Source organism: Chelonia mydas, chromosome 1 (assembly GCF_015237465.2).
Source record: "Chelonia mydas isolate rCheMyd1 chromosome 1, rCheMyd1.pri.v2, whole genome shotgun sequence".
Classification (NCBI taxonomy): domain Eukaryota; kingdom Metazoa; phylum Chordata; order Testudines; family Cheloniidae; genus Chelonia; species Chelonia mydas.
The window spans coordinates 188,401,684-188,421,073 of record NC_057849.1 but is presented as its reverse complement, the minus strand read 5'-3'; the positions used below and the strand labels follow the sequence as shown (position 1 = coordinate 188,421,073).

Here is a 19,390-nt window from a genome sequence, read left to right as displayed (position 1 = left end):
CTTGGAGATGGAGACTGTAGGCCCATATAAATCTTCTTGAATCCCCTATGAATGTAATACTGTTAAGTCAGAATCATCAGGCAGCAATGTTGCACTTAGTCATACAAGATTTTGTTTCTATTTGTTTTTTGCATAGGAGCCCAGTTCACCTGAGAAGAAATGCTCTCTTGCTAGCCTTGTGATGTAAATGTATTTCTCAGGGAGCTGTGGCAAGCGGCAGAAGAGTTGGATCTCTGCCTTAATCCCCGCCGATTTCTGAATTCTTGAGGCAGGGAACCAGGCCTTGAGTTTATTGGCTGAAATACACAACTGGCTGTAGGCTTCTCTACATGGCTGCACAGTTCATACTAGAGGGGTGTAAACTGCAGCATGCACTAGCGTGCTGTGCTGTAACTGTCCCACATAGACCCTAGGTAAAACGAACCTAGTTCAGGTTAGTGTATTCCTGTTTGAAACAGGGTGATGTTAATGTGAACTAGGCAGCTTTTAGTTTGTGTTCAGAGGGTCTACACGGGGCAGTTACAGTGCAGCAGGCAAATCATACCCCACCATAGTCCGGATTGTGGGATCTGCATAGATATACCCTATGGAGGGCTAATTACCGCCTCTGTTCAAACTATTTGCACCAAGGGCTTGTCTACACCTGAAAATTAATCAGACAAGCTAACTGCAAGGGTGGTCATGCTTATTCTGGAATAAGAGTGCCTTTTCTGCTTTCCCTTAATCCCCTTCCATTGACAGAGAAATGACATGGCATAAAGGTTTTAGTGCCATGAGTTTGTGATTAACACATATTTCCTGAGTGTTGCAACTAATGAATGAATTTAGGCCAGTCATCCTGAATGTGGTGTGTGTGTGGTGGGTGGGGAGGTTTGTTGTTCAGTAGGTCCCTAAAAGCCTCAACCAGATTAGGCTCCATTATGCTAGGTGCTGTACAAACATATATAATAAATTACACTAAACAATTATGTTAAAAGAACATTTAGTTTGCAAAGTCAAGCACTCAAAAGTTAAGAAATGTTAGAATTCAAGTAACTAACATGTATAACCTTATTTTGTTTCTTCCCCCCCCCCCCCCCCCCTTATATATGTGCATTAGGATAGTCTATAATTACATTATCACATTATTTTTGGCCGGGTTTCTGTCTCATTCAGTGCACAAGAGGAACTTTCTCTGGGGATGACTCAGGGTTGTGTAGTGAAGTAGGCTATTGACTTGGAAGCCTAATGAAGCCACCCCCAATGAGCAGCGGTAGCTATGTTGGTGGGAGAGTGTCTCCCACCGACATAGCGTTGTCCACAATGGCACTTTTATTGGTGAAACTTATGTTGGTTGGGGTGTGGTTTTTTTCCTACACCCCTGACCGACAAAAGTGCTCGTGTAGACAAAGCCAAAGTCTGTCACAACCCTGCTTCTCATCAGACCTATCTGCCCTCTCCACCTTTTCCCACTCTCCTCCCACTGATTGCCAGTCCCAGTTTCCCACCTCCTCTCAACTCCTAGTTCAGCCTGTACTGCTCTCCCTCCTTGTCCAACCATTCTGAGCCTCCTCTTCCCCTTCTCTCCCCATCCAACCAGTCCCAGCCTCCCTTCACTACCCTGCAACTCCCGCTCTCTGCCCAACTCGTCTCAGATTTTCATGGGAATAGCAAAAGGCACATCTCTGACACAATGATCCCATCTCAACTCTCAAGTCCCTGCTCCAAAGCACGGGGGTCTTACAGCTTCTCCAAGGAAAAAGTTGCTAGATTTTTTTTTTAACATTGTGAAACAATGTATTTTCCCTTAACCTTGCCCTTGGAAATGGCTGAGCTGTTCTGGCTGAAACTTTCCAAACATCTGGAATGGAAGATTTCAGTCTAAATGGTTAAAATTTGGCCAAATTATAAGCAACTGAAAACATTGTCTTATAATGGGAAGTGTCAGGCTACCTTCATAAGAAAATGAGACAAACAAGTGGGTGGAAGATGGGGTAACAAATTCCACAGGATGAGCAATGGAAACGAATTCCATTAAAACCCAAATGCTACACCCAGATACCATTTATTCTGTATAATGCTCCATGTGTTAAAGTATTTATTTAAAGTTTTGTGTAAAAATGTATTTCAACTACTTGTTATAGCCCTCAATCTGTAAAGCCAGCTGGATAATGTACCAGGAGTACATCTGTACTGGGCTCAGTATGAACAATAAATAGCATTTCAAATGAATGAAAATACTAGACAAATAGCACATAAAAATAGCTGGGGTTGCCATAATATCAGCAAGCCTCAATAATATTATATTAGTATATCTGTGCTAACTCAATCTTGGCTTTAGTTTTCCAGGCTGGGTGATGTGAGGTTATAGTAAGAGAACCATATGGATACGTCTTGTTTCAGCTTCTGCTACTGTAGTGTCAGACTGAAGATGCAGTCTGAATTTGTGTGAGCTATTAGGTGTTTTCTTTGCTGTGATTTCAGTGTTTTGTCTTGTTTTAATAAACGTTGGTAAAGCTGCAGGCTATAAGGTCATAACCCCTTTAATGGAGGGCTATCCTCTTCTGGGTATCCTGCAATTCTCTGAGTAAGTGATGCAGAACATGGACCAAAACTATTATTCATCAAAGAGGGAGCTTAGTTTAATAGGGTGTGCTTGCATATGTGCAAACACATTAATATCTATTTGTGTGTCTATGATGTTCCTCTTAAATTTATAAATAGATACCTATGTACCATGTGTGGCTTTGAGACTACGTCTTGAATAAAGAGGTATTTCTAGGTTTTAGAAATACTCTGCAGTACTTGGGAACAATTATGGTAGTATTATATAGACTGTGTAAGGTTCCAGGATGGAGGATAAGGAAGATGGTAATTTAATGGGTAAGTTTGTTGTACCTTGTGATACAGCATGGCCAGAGGGCAGCAGGAGAGTGTTTTTTTTTTTTTAAAGCAGAAAAGAATTTTATTTGTGTAACACTTACAAGGAATCACCAAAAAGGATAAAGCAAAACTATGCAACAAAACAAAAGCAAACACAAGGTATAACACAGCAGCCTTCAGGAGGGAGAAGTGTTCAGGCTAGCTTGGGCCCAGAGAGGAGGGGCTTCCTCGACACTCGTGGTCTTCCACCCTCCTGAGTTACCTGGTGGCCTAGAGCGGGGGGGCTTCCTCGATACTCATGGTCTTCCACCCCCTCGAGTTACCTAGTGCCATGCCCAGTGTCACCGATTATCCCTCTCCTGAGAGTGCCCGACAAAATGGGCACGGCTGCGGGGTGGGCGGTTTGGGGGTGGGGGGGAAGTACACCACGTGTGATAGGACCCCTCCTAGGTGACAGTGATGATGGTATCCACAGCGGCAACGGCTGGGGCTGGGGTCTCTCGCTCTTCCCCTCAATCAAAGGGTCAGATGGAGGGAACCGGACGGGGTCACCGAGCAGAGAACCTCGGACAGTGTCCACCGCTCCTCGAAGGCGTCAAGGGAGTCGGTGGACGCTGCCCAGAGGAACTCCGCCCAGATACGTGAATGTACTGAGGATCGGAAAATGGCCCTACAATTGCAGGACGCTTCATTAGCCAACCTCCCCTCTCTGGTTTTATAAATGGCTGTTTTAGCTAGGGCTAGGAGGAGGTTATCCAGGAGATCTCGCGATTTTGTGGGGCCATGGATGGGGAGTGTGTAGATAAAAAGGTGAGGGGAAAAGTGTAGCCAAAAGCTTAATAAAATATTCGTGAGGAGCCGGAAAAGGGGCTGCAGCCTGGCACACTCTAAATATACGTGCACCAGGTTTTTCCGTTGCAAAAAGGGCAAGTATCCGGGATGGGGGTGAACTGTGTCAAAAACAGGCCCGTGCTCACAGCTCCGTGAAGGAGCCGCCAACTAATGTCCCCGACGGGCCTCGGGACCAAGGTAGAATACAGGCTGGCCCACCGGGGTTGCTCACCCTCCAAAGGTGGCAGGAGGTCCCGCCACTTTGTATCGGGGCGGGACACCAGGGTGTAGGCATGAAGGGTGTGAAGCGTGAGCGTGTATAGATATTTCCGTGGCGCGATTTGGAAGCTGACCGGCTGCAGTTCATGCAGCCGACTCGCAGTGAAAGGGTGAGGGGTTTGTTGGGATCTACGGGGTAAGGGCCCAATTGAAAGGTCCGGCGGGCCTGGGGTAGAGGGTGGGCAGGGTGCGCCCTCGCGCAGGGCTCGGTTGAGATAAGCCGGAGCAGCAGGCGTCAAGGCAGCCTTCACCTCCTGAAGTACGTGCCGGGGGGGTATGAGGTCTGGAGAGCCCCATGCGCTGAGCCAGCGTCAGGGGATCCAGCCAGTCTCCCCGGTCGTAGTCCAGGAGGTCTCCGACTCTCGTGACTTCCGCCAGAACCAAACTCTGGCGCACCGAGCGGGACTCTGCCGCCTGCACACGGAGCTGGGGCTCCGCGAGGAGATCCGCTCCCACGGTGGCCACCACGGACCTGGTTGTTGAAAACAGTTTACAGGTCCGGAGGAGGTCCTGGTAGAAGACCGGCAGCCCGGAGAGGTCTTGCGGAAAACCTCTCGGACAGAGATAAAAGAGCTGCCGGTCGTATCGGAGCCCTTGGAAGCGGCGCAGGAAGGCGTGCGCCAATATACTCCACGTCGAACTACCTGCACTATAAAGAAACCTCTGCAGGGCTTGGAGGCGGAAGACATGGACCTGAGTGTACAGACACTTCAGGCCCTGCCCTCCTTCCTTCAGGGGTAGATGAAGAACCCCAACAGGAGCCCAGTGCATTCCTGACCAAAAGAACTCTAGAATCGATGTCCGGAAGTTGGTCAGGAAACCCAGGGCTGGGACCAGGGTGTTGAGCCAGTACCAGAGCGTGGACAGGACCAGTTGGTTAAGCACCAGTGCTCTCCCTCGGAGGGAGAGACATCAGAGTAGCCTCGTCCATTTCCGGAGCCGCTCTATCACCCCGCCTTCTAAATTTTGCCAGTTCTCCGGTGGAGAAGGGTGCGTGGCAGAAAGGTAAACGCCTAGGTAGAGCAGTGGACCCGTGCTCCACCGGATGGTCTGAAGCACAGGTGGGAGGGAGCTCACCTGCCGCCAGTCCCCCACCGCCAAGCCAGAGCTCTTGACCCAGTTGACTCGGGCGGAGGAGGCTGCCGAATAGATGGCCTGGCAAGCCTCCACCCGTGCCAAGTCCCCGAGGTCCTGGACCACGAGGAGCACGTCATCGGCGTACGCCGACAGGACCAGCCGCAGCTCCGGCTCCTGCAGCACCAACCCCGTCAACCTCCTGTGGAGGAGACAGAGGAAGGGCTTGATCGCCAGAGCGTACAGCTGGCCCGAGAGGGGGTACCCCTGCCGTACTCCTCGCCTGAAGCTGACCGGTTCGGTCAGGGTCCAGTTGAGCCTAACCAGACACTCCGCGGAAGCGTACAGCACCTGGAGAAAACTCACAAACTGAGGTCCGAATCCAAACACCTGCAGAGTGCCCAGGAGGTACCCATGGTCCACTCTATCGAACGCTTTCTCCTGATCAAGAGACAGGAGGGCGAACGACAGACCTTCTCTACTCCCGAGTTCCAAAAGATCCTGGACTAGAAATAGGTTGTCAAAAATGCTGCGACCCGGGACAGTATAGGTCTGGTCTGGGTGGATCACGTCCGCCATCACGGACCCTAGCCGCAGCGAGATTGCTTTCACTACGATTTTGTAATCCGTGCTAAGGAGCAAGACGGGACGCCAATTTCGTAAATCGCGGAGGTCCCCCTTCTTCGGCAACAAGGCGAGCACCGCTCGCCTGCACGAAAGAGGGAGGACCCTGCCCTGCAAAGACTCAGCCCAGACAGTGGCTAGGTCTGGGCCGAGAATGTCCCAGAACGCGCGGTAGAACTCCACGGTCAGCCCGTCCATGCCCGGAGATTTATTGGTGGGCATGCGACGGAGGGCTTCCGAGAACTCGGCCAGGGTGAGAGGCAGCTCTAGCTGGTCTCGGTCGCCCACGCTGACCGTGGGGAGTTCCTCCCAGAGCACCCTGCAAGCGCCAGGATCGGTCGGATCCGGGGAGAAAAGGCTTGTGTAGAAGTCACGGGCCCTCCCACACATCTCCACCGGACCCGTGAGGGGGGCGCCGTCTGCTGCTAGAAGGCAGGTGACGTGTTTCTTGGCCCCCCTCGTTTTCTCCAGGGCGTAGAAGAAACAGGAGCCTGAAGGAGGCGGATGCGGGATCGAACAAAGGCATCTCGGGCCCGACGGTCCTCGAGGGCCTGGAGCTCCTCCCGCTTCTCCTGGCATGCTCCGCAGAGGAACGAGTCCTTGGGGCTGGCGGCCAGACTACTCTCCATCTCTAAGACCTCCCCTTCCAACTGCTCTATCACTGCATTTCTCCGTCGGCTGGTGCCCCGGGTGTAGTCATGGCAGAAGAGCTTGGCGCGCACCTTCCCTAGATCCCACCATCGCCGCGCCGAGGGAAAGGCACGCCGCTGCTCTCACCAGGCCAGCCAAAACTCCCGGAAGGACGTCACAAAGCCCTCATCCTCCAACAGGCTGTTGTTAAAGTACCAATAGGCCGGTCCCGGCCTCTCTGCATGGAGGGAGGCTGTTATGGTGGCTAGATGATGGTCGGAAAATGGGGCCGGCCGAATGTTGGAGGAGTGGGCCTGTGAAAGATGGAAACGGGATAAATAAATACGGTCCAACCGAGAGTGGTGTGACCGATGGGCCTCCACCTGGACAAAGGTGAACGTGGAAGTGTCATCTGGATGGTGGTCACGCCAGACGTTTACTAGGGAGTGATGGTCGACTATTTCTCAGAGAATGTTTGCAGCGGCCGGGCTCAGCTCGGCCCCTGAGCGGTCCTGTTCCTCAAGGGTGGTGTTAAAGTCCCCTCCCAGGACTAAGCACTCGTGAGAATCTAGGGTGCTGAGGAAGTCGGACACCCACTGGTAAAATTGCGGCCGCTTCGGGCTCGTTGTCAGGGCATAGATGTTGACAAGGTTGACCACGAGCCCCTCCATATGGACTCGGAGATGCAGCAGGTGGCCCGGCACGGCCTCAGTGACCCCTAGCACCTCGGGCCGTATGTTGGGGGAGAACAGGGTCACCACTCCAGCTTGTCGAATCGTGAAGTGGCTGAAGTAGACCCCGTCCCCCCACTCCAGCCGCCAGCTGTCCTCGGCGGTCAGATCCGTATGGGTCTCCTGCAGGAAAACCACAGAATACCCCCCTTCCCGAAGGTAAGAGAGCACCTGGGACCTGCGGAGAGCCATCCTACAGCCCCTGGTGTTCAAAGTTGCAATAATGAGGGGCGTCATGCGGAGGGCTGGAGGGGTGGGGGTTCCTTGTTGGGGGGGGTGTTCGCAGCCCCGGGTGGGTTGCGCAACAATCCGTGACCCATCCCATAAATGAGTAAAGCGTCACGGAAGCTGCGGGCCCGCCCGTAGGCCGCAGCACCATGCCTTCCTTTCCCTTTACCCTCCTTTATAAGGGCCCTTGTGGCCTGGAGGATTTGATCAAAGTCCCCCCATAGCTGGAGAACTAGCTGTACCCTGTTGCGGGAGCCACGGATGTCTTCTAAAAACTTTCGCAACGCTTTTCGCAGCTCATGGGGAGGTGGGGTTGCGATTTCTGGGTTATTCCCTGGTGGGGCTCTTGGTGCAGCCTCGTGGTCCGCTGAGGCGGGCAGGCAGGGTGCAGACCACCGACGGGGCGTCTGACAGGCTAAAGTTATTAGGTCCGTCTCAAGCCTTGGGACAGAAGAGGATGGCGGAGGGAAAATTGCAGCTCCTAATGGGTCGCGGCAGGAAAATGCAAAGGCTGCTCCTTGGGGGGGATCCGCAAGAAACGGGAAAGAAACAACCCCAGGGGCACCAATAGCATTGCAGGAGGAGGTGGATTGGGCAGGAACAGGGGTGGGGGTGGGGGCGGGGGCAGAGGCGAGGCTCTGGGGGTGGGGGCGGGGGCAGAGGCAAGGCTCTGGGCTTTGGGAGGCAAGCAGCTGAGAGGTGGTGCCTCCCGAACAGATTCGAGGGTTAAGGGGGTGGGGAGGGGGCTCCCAGTGATGCTAGGCGCAGGCTCTGTGGTGGATTTGGCAGCCATGGCCTCAGGTGGTGGACCACCTTCTGCAGGATGCTCGCCCGGGAAGGCGGTTGGGGGAGGGAGCATGGGGAAAGGGGGACTGGGGTAAGGTTGCCCAGATCGAGGCCAGCCGGCAGTAGGTCATTCTCTCCCTGGGTGACCGGGGTCAAACCTAGGGCCTCGATCTCCTCATACATGGAGGAGAGGTCATCTTCTGTCACCCCGGGGGTCTCCCCTCTGGCGCCCGCTACAACGGTCACTTCGGGGTTCGCGGGGGTTTCGGGCAATATTCGGGCAGAAGGGGCTTCCTCAGGGGTCTCGGAGGGGAGGGTCTCCTGTGGAGGGGAGAGTCTACCTTCCAGTGCTATTTTGTCCTCCCCTCCCGACACCGGCGGATGGATCTCACTTGTGGGCATAGCGGAAGGCTCAGTGTCAGTGCCTCCCTTCCTGGTCTTCCGGGGGGCCTCCACATCAGATGGGTGCAGCGGAGCTCGAGCCTTCCGCTTGCCTCGCTTTCCCTGGACTAGGGTCCAGCCCTCCATAGCATCGTCTGGGGGCTGGTTAGCAGGGGTCGTGTCGGAGGGCAGAGGTGATGGTTCAGGGACTCGGGGGGGTAACGGTGAGGCAGCATGAGGGGGAGGCGGTTCTCCTTGGGGCGGGCCCTCTCCTATGCCCGGTAATATCTTTGCTGCACCCTCCTCCATAGGCTCTGCTGGATTGTTAACAGCAAGGGCGGGGCTCCCTCGCTCGTCTGGGCGTTGTAGGGGAGGTGTCTCTTGGGCCCGGGCAGGAGCAGCGGTGGATCGAGCAGGAGAAGAGGTGGTTTCAGATGTCGGGCGGCCAGGGGTGTCGGCAACGACGGAGCCGATGTTCTGTCGGGTCTTGGGGGTCTCGGGTGCCCCTCCCCGCCGCGCCAAGGGGCAGTCTCTTCGGACATGCCCCGCTGATCGGCAGAGGTAGCACCGGGCCTCTCCTGTGGAATAGTAGACCCGATAGCGGGGTCCCTGGTAGGGGACTAGGAAGGACCCCTCAAGCGCCTCTCCATCATGCGCTGCCAGCGGCGGTAAAAGCTGCACTTGCCGGCGGAACGAAGGGACGTGACGGAGGGTGGGGTCCTTGCAGCCCAACGGGAGAGGGCTGATGACGGAAACGGGTTTCCCCAGGGTGGAGAGAGCGGGTAACAGGGCGGCATTGGGTAGAAAAGGAGGGATGGAGGTCAGGACTAGGCGGACGCCCAGGTCTTCTAGCGGCTCCAGGGGGACAAACACCCCCCCGACTGCCAGGCCCTTTTCCACCACCTCCTGGGCGGCAGCCTCCGATGCTAAGAAAAAGACGACCTTCCCATACATTTTGGAGGCTGCCACAATAGTCGTGGGTCCTACCACCCTCACCAACGCCTGCATGTATGTCTCCACGTGGGGCGAAGAGGGCACCAGGAGGCAATGGACGCCATGCTTCCTGGTCATGGTGGGAAAGGGGCCCCGGCCACTATTGATGGTAGTGGAGGCAGTGGGTGGGCGAGATGACGAGGCGGCAGGTGGCGGGGGGGGGCTGCCACCGCCCGGCCATACGCCCTGGGGGCCGGGGGAGGGACGCTTGCAGAGCTGGTGGAGGGAACAGCAGGGAGGGACGCCATGGTCGATGATGAGGCCACAGCGGTGGGGGCAGCCTCTGCCATGGAGGGCTTGGTGGTTGTGGCGGGGCCCTTCCCCTTCTTCACACCCTGGCCTTTCCGGTTAACCGGGGGGGGCTTTCCTAGAATCTGGGGGGGCGGTGGGCGTAGCAGCGTTAATAGTCGCCCCGGTGCCTCCGGCTGCCGATGCCCCAGCGGGGGCGGTGGCAGGTGTTTTGGCAGCAGTGGTGGGGAGGGGGGCTTGGGGGTTGGGCAGGTGGGTAGGTGGGGGAGGGGCAACTGAGGTTGTTAGAGGGGCCTCACTCCTCTCATTCCCTGCCATCGTGAGCAGGGAGAGACGGGGAGACACCAGAAGGAGGAGGGGGGAGGGGGAAGCAGATTAACCACTTCTCCCTGTTGGGCTGCAGGCAGAGGGGGGCCAAATGTGTTGGACTGGACAGGGGAAGGAAACAGGAGTTGGGGTCAGGTAGTAGGGGCAAACTGTGGGGTGGGCAGTCCGGGGCGGGGGGTGGGAACGCGGACCCACGCGCGTTTATCCAAAGAGTCTCGTTTGGTCGGCTGTTGTGTCTGGTCCAGATGATGGAATTCAGGGCAAGCAGTTGAGGCGAGAGGCAGACGGCAGGTTGCCAGCAGTGACAGACGGCGGGGGGGCTGTGTCGGTTGCAGTAGTGTTGGGGGGGGCACCAATGGATCGGGGGGCAGCTCCGTGCCACACCCCCTGTGCCCCTACAAACGCAGTTAAGACACAGTCAAACTCCCCCCACACGAGAGTACAGTTCAAAAGTTACTCAGTCTTACGGCCCCCTCCACGATGATTTGTAGCTTCCCTGGGCGATGTCTCCGTCAGCTGTCTTCTCTCCCGGTCTTTGTGGAGCATTCCAAAAATGCCAAGCAAAGATAAGAAGACTATTAATTGCGGGTCCACAAATGAACAGCAAAACGGTTGGGTCTGGGGGCATCCACTCCACTCCTCCGGGGAGCGGGTCGGCAGTCCTCCCCCCCTCCTCCGGGAGTTGCAGCTGAAGCAGTAGCAGCGTCCGAGGGCAGGCATGGGGGGGGCTGGCAGCCGACCAGCACTCGAACGGCAGCAAAGAAAAACAGCAAAAAGAACAAAACAAAATGAAGAAAAAGCATCTGGCCCGGTCGGGGGGGAAGTAAAGCAGGGGCAAAAGCAAGGAAAGCCCAGGCCAGAGGGCAGCAGGAGAGGGTTCGAAGGGAGCCTTCTTCCCTGGAGAGGGAAGGAAGTTTGCTCTAGATTAATTAAAGTATCTGAAGCCAATTAAAGCACCTGAAGCCAATTAGAGCACCTGAAGCCAGTCACCTGATAAAACCCCCCTGCTTCAATCAGACAAGAGGAGGAGTTGAAGCAGAGTGGATTGGTGTTGGAGCAGAGAGCAGTTTGGAGGGAAGCAGAGGAGAGTTTGGAGAAGTGCTGCTGTGGGCTAAGAAGACCAAGACCCTAGGTAAAGGGACACCTGGTTTATGTGGAGGGAGGGCACGAAGCCCCACAAGCTGAAGGGCAGGAGAGGAAAGTAGCCCGGGGGAAGGAACGGCTAGTTCAAGCGGTTTACCGCTATCCCTAGGGCCCCTGGGCTGGGACCCAGAGTAGGGGGCGGGCCCAGGTCCCTCCCTCTCCACTTTCCTCCTCTAGGACACTAGTGGGGCAGTTAATACCCCAGTTCAGGGGAGAGAAACGGTGCCCTGAACCCTCCCCAAGAAGAGAAAGCATGAGACCCATCAAAGTAGTGTTGGCAGTTTGCCACATACCTATAGATTTAACTGGCTGACAGGGTAATCCTTGTAAGCCTCTGGGTACTCTTAACCTTACTAATACAGGAGTTAATTAATATGTTTTTATATTAGCTTTCATTGACCATTTTTAGGATTATTTCACAGCACTGAGCATTAAGAATGTATCAAGTAGATCAATAAAATAATAAGAGACAATATCCCAGATATCGGACTAAACTTTTTAAGCTTATTTTAGGACACAGTTGCAGGTAATCCAATAAATTGGACTAATTATAAATAATTGCCAAGCAATTCCATGCATTCACACTGTTTTAAAATATTATTTATCTTGCTTGGTTTCCCGTTTAGTTATGGTCAACAAATTATTGTGGTAATTTCAACCAATGGGCCATAACCTCGCTAATTATTAACTCTATGCAATATCCACCATGGAAATCCCATCCTTATCGGGACCTAGGTGTTCACCGTTGGTATAAAGTGTAAAAGTACTAATGCACACACTGGTTACTGTTTAATGATTAAGTGCCCTTAAACTTAATCATTAAAGTGTGGATTTAGCTATAGAGGAAGTGATTTAGTATCTTCAACAATAAAGTTAAAGAAAATGTCGATAAGCGTGATGTATTCAACTCAATAAGGCTTGATGAAATGCATCCTAGAGTACTTGGGGAACCTACCTGAAGTAATCTCTAAACCACTGGCTATTATTTTTGAGAACTCACGGAGGATGGATGAGGTTCTGGAGGACTAAGGTACTATGTTTGCCATTCTCATCTTCAAAAAAGGGAAAACTAGGACCTGGGAAATTGTAGACCAGTGAGCCTAACTTCAATACCTGGGAAGATCCTGGAACAAATTATTAAACAATCAATTTGTTCAAACCTGGAGTATAATAAAGTGATAAGTAATAGACGGCATGGGTTTGTCAAGAACAAATCATGCCAAACAAATCGAATTTCCTTCTTTGACAGGGTGACAGACCTCATGGATTGGGGAAAGCAGTAGAGATGATGTAACTGATTTTGGTAAGACTTTTGACACTGTCCCAAATGACATTCTCACAAGCAAATTAGTGAAATATGGTATAGATGAAATTACTATAAGGTGGGTGCACAACTGGTTTACAAAACATACTAAACTATTTATCAATGTTTCACTGTCAAACTGGGAGAACATACCTAGTGGGATCCCAGAGAGTCTGTACTGAGTCTGGTACTATTCAATATTTTCATTAATGACTTGGATGGTGGAGTGGAGAGTGTACTTACAGTATTTTCAGTTGATATCAAGCTGAGGAGGGGTTGCAAGCACTTGGGAGGATAGGATTAGAAATCAGAATGATCTTGCTCAATTGGAGAACTGGCCTGCAATCAACAAAATGAAATTCAATAAAGACAGGTGCAAAGTACTTCACATAAGAAGAAAAAATCTAATGCAGAACTACAAAATGAAGCTAGGCAGCAGTACTGCAAAAAAGGATCTGGGGATTATTGAGGATCACAGGCAAAGTACGGGTCAACAATGTGATGCTACAGAGAAAAAGGTAAATGTCATTCTGGGATGTATTAACAGAAGTGTGGTATGTAAGACACAGGAGATATTTGTTCCACATTAGTGAGGCGTCAGCTGGAGTACTGGGTCCAGTTTTGTGGACCACACTTTAAGAAAGAGGTGGACAAATTGGAGAGAGTCCAGAAGACAGCAACAAAAATGAGAAAAGGGAAAACCTGACCTATGAGCACTGGCACCAGAACTGGGAGGGCCAGGGGATCATGACTTCCCTCCTCCCCCCCCCCCCCCACTTTTTAACAAAAGAAACATCTGTAGGATATTTAAGTATTAATTCCTGCAACACTTTGGCCTCCCCACACACACACACTTCTACAAAGATTCTGGCACCCAAACGGCCAATGTCCCCATCTACCTCCCCCACCTTAAAACCTGGCTGGGAGGGAGAGCTGTGTCTACGCTGGGAGGGAGAGCGCCGTGACCAGGCCTGGTTGACCAGCACCCGGGTTCCGCTGTGCATTGAGCCACATGCCGGCAGCTTGGCCCCCACCTGTCTGCTACCAAAGCTGCAGTGGAGGCTCCTCTTAATATCTTGATGCCGGGGACCTGTCGGATCTGGGAAGCAGGAAGGACCTATCACCTGAGGGCTTCAGGATGGTCAGCAGAGAGAGTAAGGTAAGGAGAGTATGGTGTGGAGGTGCTGGGGCTTTGGGAGTGGAGGTTTTGGGGGGGGCGGGGGCTGTGGTAGGGTGGGGCTGGGGTGGGGCTTTAGGAGGGTTGGGATGTTGGGGGGGGACTCCCCCCACACACACATGCACACTCTTGCAGTCCTTCCGGCGCCTGTGCCTATGAGGAAAGGTTAAAAAAACTGGGCATGTTTAGACTTGACAAAAGACTGAAGGGGGGGAATTTGATAAATATTCAAATACGTTAAGGACTATCATGAAGAGGATGGCAATCATTTGATCTCCATGTCTGCTGAGAGTTGGACAAAATGTAATAGACTTAGTTTGTAGCAAGTGAGGCTTAAATTAGGCATTGGGAAAAACATCCTAACTATAAGGATAGCTGAACACTGGAATAGGCTTCCGAAGGAGGTATTGGAATCCCCATCATTAGAGTTTGTTAGACAAACACCCATCAGGATGGTCTAGGTATATATAATCCTGCTTCAGCACTGGTGGCCTTTTGAGGTCCCTTCCAGACTACATTTCTAATTCTACAAGGGTTGGTACCTGAAATTACAGCAGCCAGTTTTTCTTCAGAATAATGGGCCTTCAGCTGAGGAGATGTCTTATTCATGTGCTAAGAATTATTTGCAAAGTGCTTGAAGTTATGGAAAGACAACAACCCAGGAAGGTTTCTGTTTATGGTTTTATCTGTATCCTGTTGTGGGTGACTTGTTATTGGGTATATCTCAGTTCTGTGACAGTCAACAAATATGAACGGCACGCAGGAGATGAAAGAGAGAAGTGAGTGTGCCCTTCAACTAAGCTTCGCTTCACAATCTATTTGCTCAGCATTTCACAATTTTCTTAGCTTTACCGTAAAAAATACAGTGTTGCACTCATTAGTATAGCCTTTCTAAATCTGTACAGACAAAATGTGTATCTCACCACACTCGTGTATTTTCTATCCATGTAGGGGAGACTGGACGGAGTGCTGTGACACAGCACAGAGTTCTCCCAATAGCTTTTCTGCTCTAACTCCCACCTCCGCTCTGCCTGAAAATGACCAGGCATCGCCCTCCTGTCTGCTCTGTCTTTTTCCTCCCTTTTGAAAAAGTAGGCAGCTCAGCTCCTTACTTCTCCCCTTCACCACTCATGCTCCTCCTTGCTGGGACACAGCCCCTACTCGCTGCTTCCTTAAAATCACAGGCTGGCAGCTGCCTGCTGTTCCTGCCTTTCTCCCACTTGGACCTGTTGTGCTGTTCCTGAGCTCAGGGGAGAAACTGCTCAAACTCTGGGTCTACTTCAATTCTGGCCCAAAGGGGGACTGAAAGACAGCCATGCTCTGATCACAACAGCTGGTTTACACTTGCAATGGAAGGTGGAGCTTGTAGGGTCTAGAGGTATCCAGCCCCAGCAGCTCTTGCCTCTCCAGAATGCACTCTGTAGCACTGCACAGAAGGGCATAGAGGCCACCAGCCCCTCCTTCTACTTCCCCAGTTGTCCATTGTGCTGCTTACAAGAACAACGAAAAGACATCTACCTGGAAAACATTTTGTTGAATACATTGCAAGGCTTTATCCCCATTACCTCCTCCTTGATAGTAGCTGCTGAAGTATGTATCTTTATGAGGCTCGGAGCGGCGCTGAGAGAAATCTTTTATTATGTACAAAAATGAGGCAACAGACTTTCTACTATTCAGTGTAGCTGCTGCCGGTGACAGCCCTGTACTGGACTTCTTTGTTTCTGCCCCCAGCAGAGTACATGTCAATGGAAACCAAAGTCTGCATGAAGAGGCGTGCTGTATCTATACATCCTGGAGGACTAATTAATCTAGAGCACAGCCACTGTATTTTTGTGCCTGTGAAGTCAGGATGCCATGATATCAGGAGTTTGCTTATACATAACTGGGAGAATGAGAGAAGAAACTACATAATATAAGAAAAGCAAAATAAGACTAGATTGAGCTGTAATAAAGTTCTTTCTTTATTACCCCAATTCATAGGTTATTTAATCCACATGCTTGGATTAGAGATCTGTGGCCACTACTGTCAACAGTGCAGCTTGACCTGCCTTTCTCTTTGCAAAGGGCAGCTGAGCACTTCCAGTCTCCATTACTAACTCTTCAATGCACTCACCAGAGAAGTCAAGCACTTTATGTGTGCACTCGGCAAAGGCTGCTCCAAGACTACAGGTACGTCTACAAGGCAATCAGAAATGGGAACACCTGTGCTAATTTTGATCTAGCTAGTGCCTCTAAAAATAATAACGAAAATGTGGCTTCATGGATTCCAGAACAGGCTAGCAATGCAAGTATAAGCCCAGGGGCTCCCGTGTGCTTATATAGCTCATGCCGAGGCTCATATTGCTGTGTCTACGCTGCCATTTTAGTCATTCTAGCTAGATTAAAACTAGCATGGGTATGTCTACACAAGCTGCAATTGCACCTCCGATTGTAGTGTAGGCATTACCTAGGAGAACAAACATTTAGTTGAAATTAAACTGAGCATTTTAGAGTTTACTTACTAAGTTTTGTTGGGAGTTGCATGCAACCTGCATAATTTTCCAGGATGCTTTCCTGTTAAACTTCACGTGGGCTACTTCACACAGACTACTGCAACTTTTCATTTAGTGTTGCTTTCAACATTTACCATTTGGTTCTGCTTTGTTTGTAATTACTTAGTTATTACAAAGCCCAATAAAAATGAAAGATATCTTCTAATGAAGAAATACTAAATGCTAGGTCTCTACAATTAAATGCTAAAAATGAAAGATGACACACAAAATGCAAATAAGTACTCTGGTTTTTTAACCTATATCTTGATGCAGCTGAAGAGTAAGATGCAAGACGTGGGTAAAGCAGCCATTGGCAAACCTACATAAATATGTAGAAGCCACACAAAATTAAAACCAACATTTTCTACAAACAAAAGCAACCTCCCACTCTTTCTTAATTGAAAATTCCTTGTGGTATGAACATGTGTAATGTAGGGCAGTGAAATACTAATTTTTATCTTCATCACAGTGTGTGTTGGGTTTCATAACTACAGCTGGTTAAATTATTGCGAGTAATATTCATTGTGAACTTATTCCTCTGGAGCTGTTCACAAGTCAAAAGAGATGCTCTGTCTCTATGAGAAGTTGTGAGCATGATGTGGCAATTTCTAGGTAAACCGCAGTAGCCTGTATTATGCAGGAGGTCAGACTAAGGGATCAAAATAGTTCCTTCTGACCTTAAATCCTTTGAATCTGTACCATTTGTAAAAAGATTTTTATCTTCCAGTTGCTCAGGTTATTTAAAAGTACTGGTTAACGAGGATAATTAGCTTTTTCAGCCTATGAATTATTCAGACTGTCCACTTGAACTATTTGATGCTCACAATAGTGTGTAATTGGTCACCTAAGTCACATGGTATTGTTTTTGCTTCTTGATTAGATGGCAAACTTTTTTTAAGTAGAGAAAAACTGATGAATAACCTTCACTTTGATCACCTTGATCCATCGGTCCTTCAGCCCTCATAAAGATTGCACCAATCAACACATCTTCCATTCTTCTCGTATCCTGGCCTGCCTTCTCCACGTGTGGCCATGTCTTTTCACGATAAAATCTTCCCATTTCTTTGGAGGTTGGCCAAGTGGTCATTTCAGTTCCCATGGGTACCACTCAGCAACGGCTGCAGTCCATCGATTGTCAGGGAGCCTGACTATATGCCCAGCCCATCACATTTTACAAGTAACCAAACAACATGGCTCATGAACAATACAGAATCAAACATGGTGCTTTAATTTTTTGTAAAAGTTCACAAACCAGATACATCTGGTAAAATATGGGTAGTAATAACTCACTCCAGGCCACCTTCTTAATTGGAAGGAAAACAAGTATTCTCAGCAAGTGAACTTAAAATGTTGCTTCTACTAAAGGTTGGGTTCCTCTTCCTGGGTTATGGTGGTTGTGATTTATTTGTTGTATGTTTGTTTTGTTTAAATGGGGAAACAAATGAAACTGATCGCCCAGGTTCTTGCTATTGTTGAACAGGGTGCATTGCTACTATGGAATAAAATATTTGTGGAAGCATCTCATGAAAATATTAGCAGTGCATCACTGACTGTTAATTACATGTAACTGTACCTTGGTTAACTGATGTGCAGTTACATTCCCTGAAGTAATGGATCATCCAGAACCTAGTTTCTCTGAATGTTTTAGTTGTCCTTGGAACACTTTTTGAATAAATTGAGTTGTATCACTTAATATATGGATGGTAACGTACAGTCAGTCACTGTTAGGAGAAAGAATAACACTTCCTGGTTGTGATATCAGCAGAAGGCTGAAATACAACATTCATTTAATGCACTCTGTGTTTAAATTGTACTTAGTAAAAAGATGGTGCATAAGGTCAGAGTCTTATCTTGGCGACACTACTCAGAATCTGAAGTAACTCCACTAAATTCACTGGGGTTGCTCCTAACTTATCTCACATTAAATGAGAGAAGAATCTAGCCCACGGGCTTCAATGGCTCCTATTCATAGCTGCTGCTGTTTGAAAAGCACAACCATGAGGCTGTAAAAACTCCCACTTTTAAACTTGTGTCTAAACGGGAGAAGTGGAAAGTGCTTGTTTGCTTTAGTGTGTCTTTGAAGGCAGCTTTTTTATAATTTTACTCCAATGAAAAGCGGCTTGAGAATTCCATAGTAAATGGAATTGATTTAAAACTGACTCTATTTCCAAGGCAGGCTTTTAGGAGGGACAGCTGCTTCTAGAGCATTCACCCATCAGATGATTTTTTTCTCGTGGAAATGCTCTTCTATTTCTCCTCACTAGATTACTTTGGGTGGCTTGAATCAGAGCAGGGCAGGCTGTGATGTTTCTGAGAATCTGTCTGCTTTTTGATTGCCTTTACTAACTAATCAAATTAAGGTAGATTTTCTAGATTTATAATCAACCACTTGACATTTATTTGATTGATAAGCAAAAACACTTTTTGAGGGGAAAATAAAGCAAGTGCCAATCTATTTACTTAGATGCACTCAACTGGACATAACAGAAAGTGATGTATTTGTCCAGGTGTGGAGAAGAGTGAGAGTTTTAGAAAATCGTTCCCCAACTCAAGTGCCTTTTCTTAGGATTGAAATGTTAAGTTATGTTCCTATCAGGTAATGTACTCCCTACCTCTTCTGTATAACTTTTTGTGGCTTCCGTGACAATTTGCCAATTTTCAGAGTAGCAGCCATGTTAGTCTGTATTCTCAAAAAGAAAAGGAGTACTTGTGGCACCTTAGAGATTAACACATTTATTTGGGCATAAGCTTTTGTGAGCTACAACTCCGATGAAGTGAGCTGTAGCTTACGAAAGCTTATGCTCAAATAAATTTGTTAATCTCTAAGGTGCCACAAGTACTCCTTTTCAATTTGCCAATTGTATAATGATGTACTATTTTTCCTTCAACTGCAACTTAAAGAATTATGGGTGGCTGCTTGCCATCCCCACCTATTAATGAAACTAACAAGTACGGAATGTCAGGATTTGAAAAGGGAAACCAAATAATTTAATGAAATGGAAAGAAATTCCAGCACTCAGCAAGGTAAAAAGGAAAAAAATACTGAGGGCTTGTCTACACTGCGACATTGTCGACAAAATTTTTGTCTTTCACAGGTACTTAAAAAAGCCTCCCCCGCAAAAGACAAAAGTTTTGCCGACACAAGTGGCAGTATGAACATGGCTTGGTGGCAGGAGCACTCTCCTACCCAGAAAGCAAACGCCGCTCGCGGGGCTGGAAGTGTTTTGTCGGCAAAAGTGCT

The 19,390-nt window shown here is 49.5% G+C and overlaps 1 long non-coding RNA gene across 1 annotated transcript in view; it reads right to left on the bottom strand.

Annotated features, from left to right (window-relative positions):
* The window catches only part of LOC122464132, a 36,204-nt gene extending 23,470 nt beyond the window's left edge, over window positions 1-12,734 (bottom strand). The window contains exon 1 of the long non-coding RNA XR_006288044.1: window positions 12,685-12,734. This is a non-coding gene — a long non-coding RNA (uncharacterized LOC122464132). The remainder of the gene's footprint in view (window positions 1-12,684) is intronic.
* Between the last annotated feature and the right edge of the window lie 6,656 nt (window positions 12,735-19,390).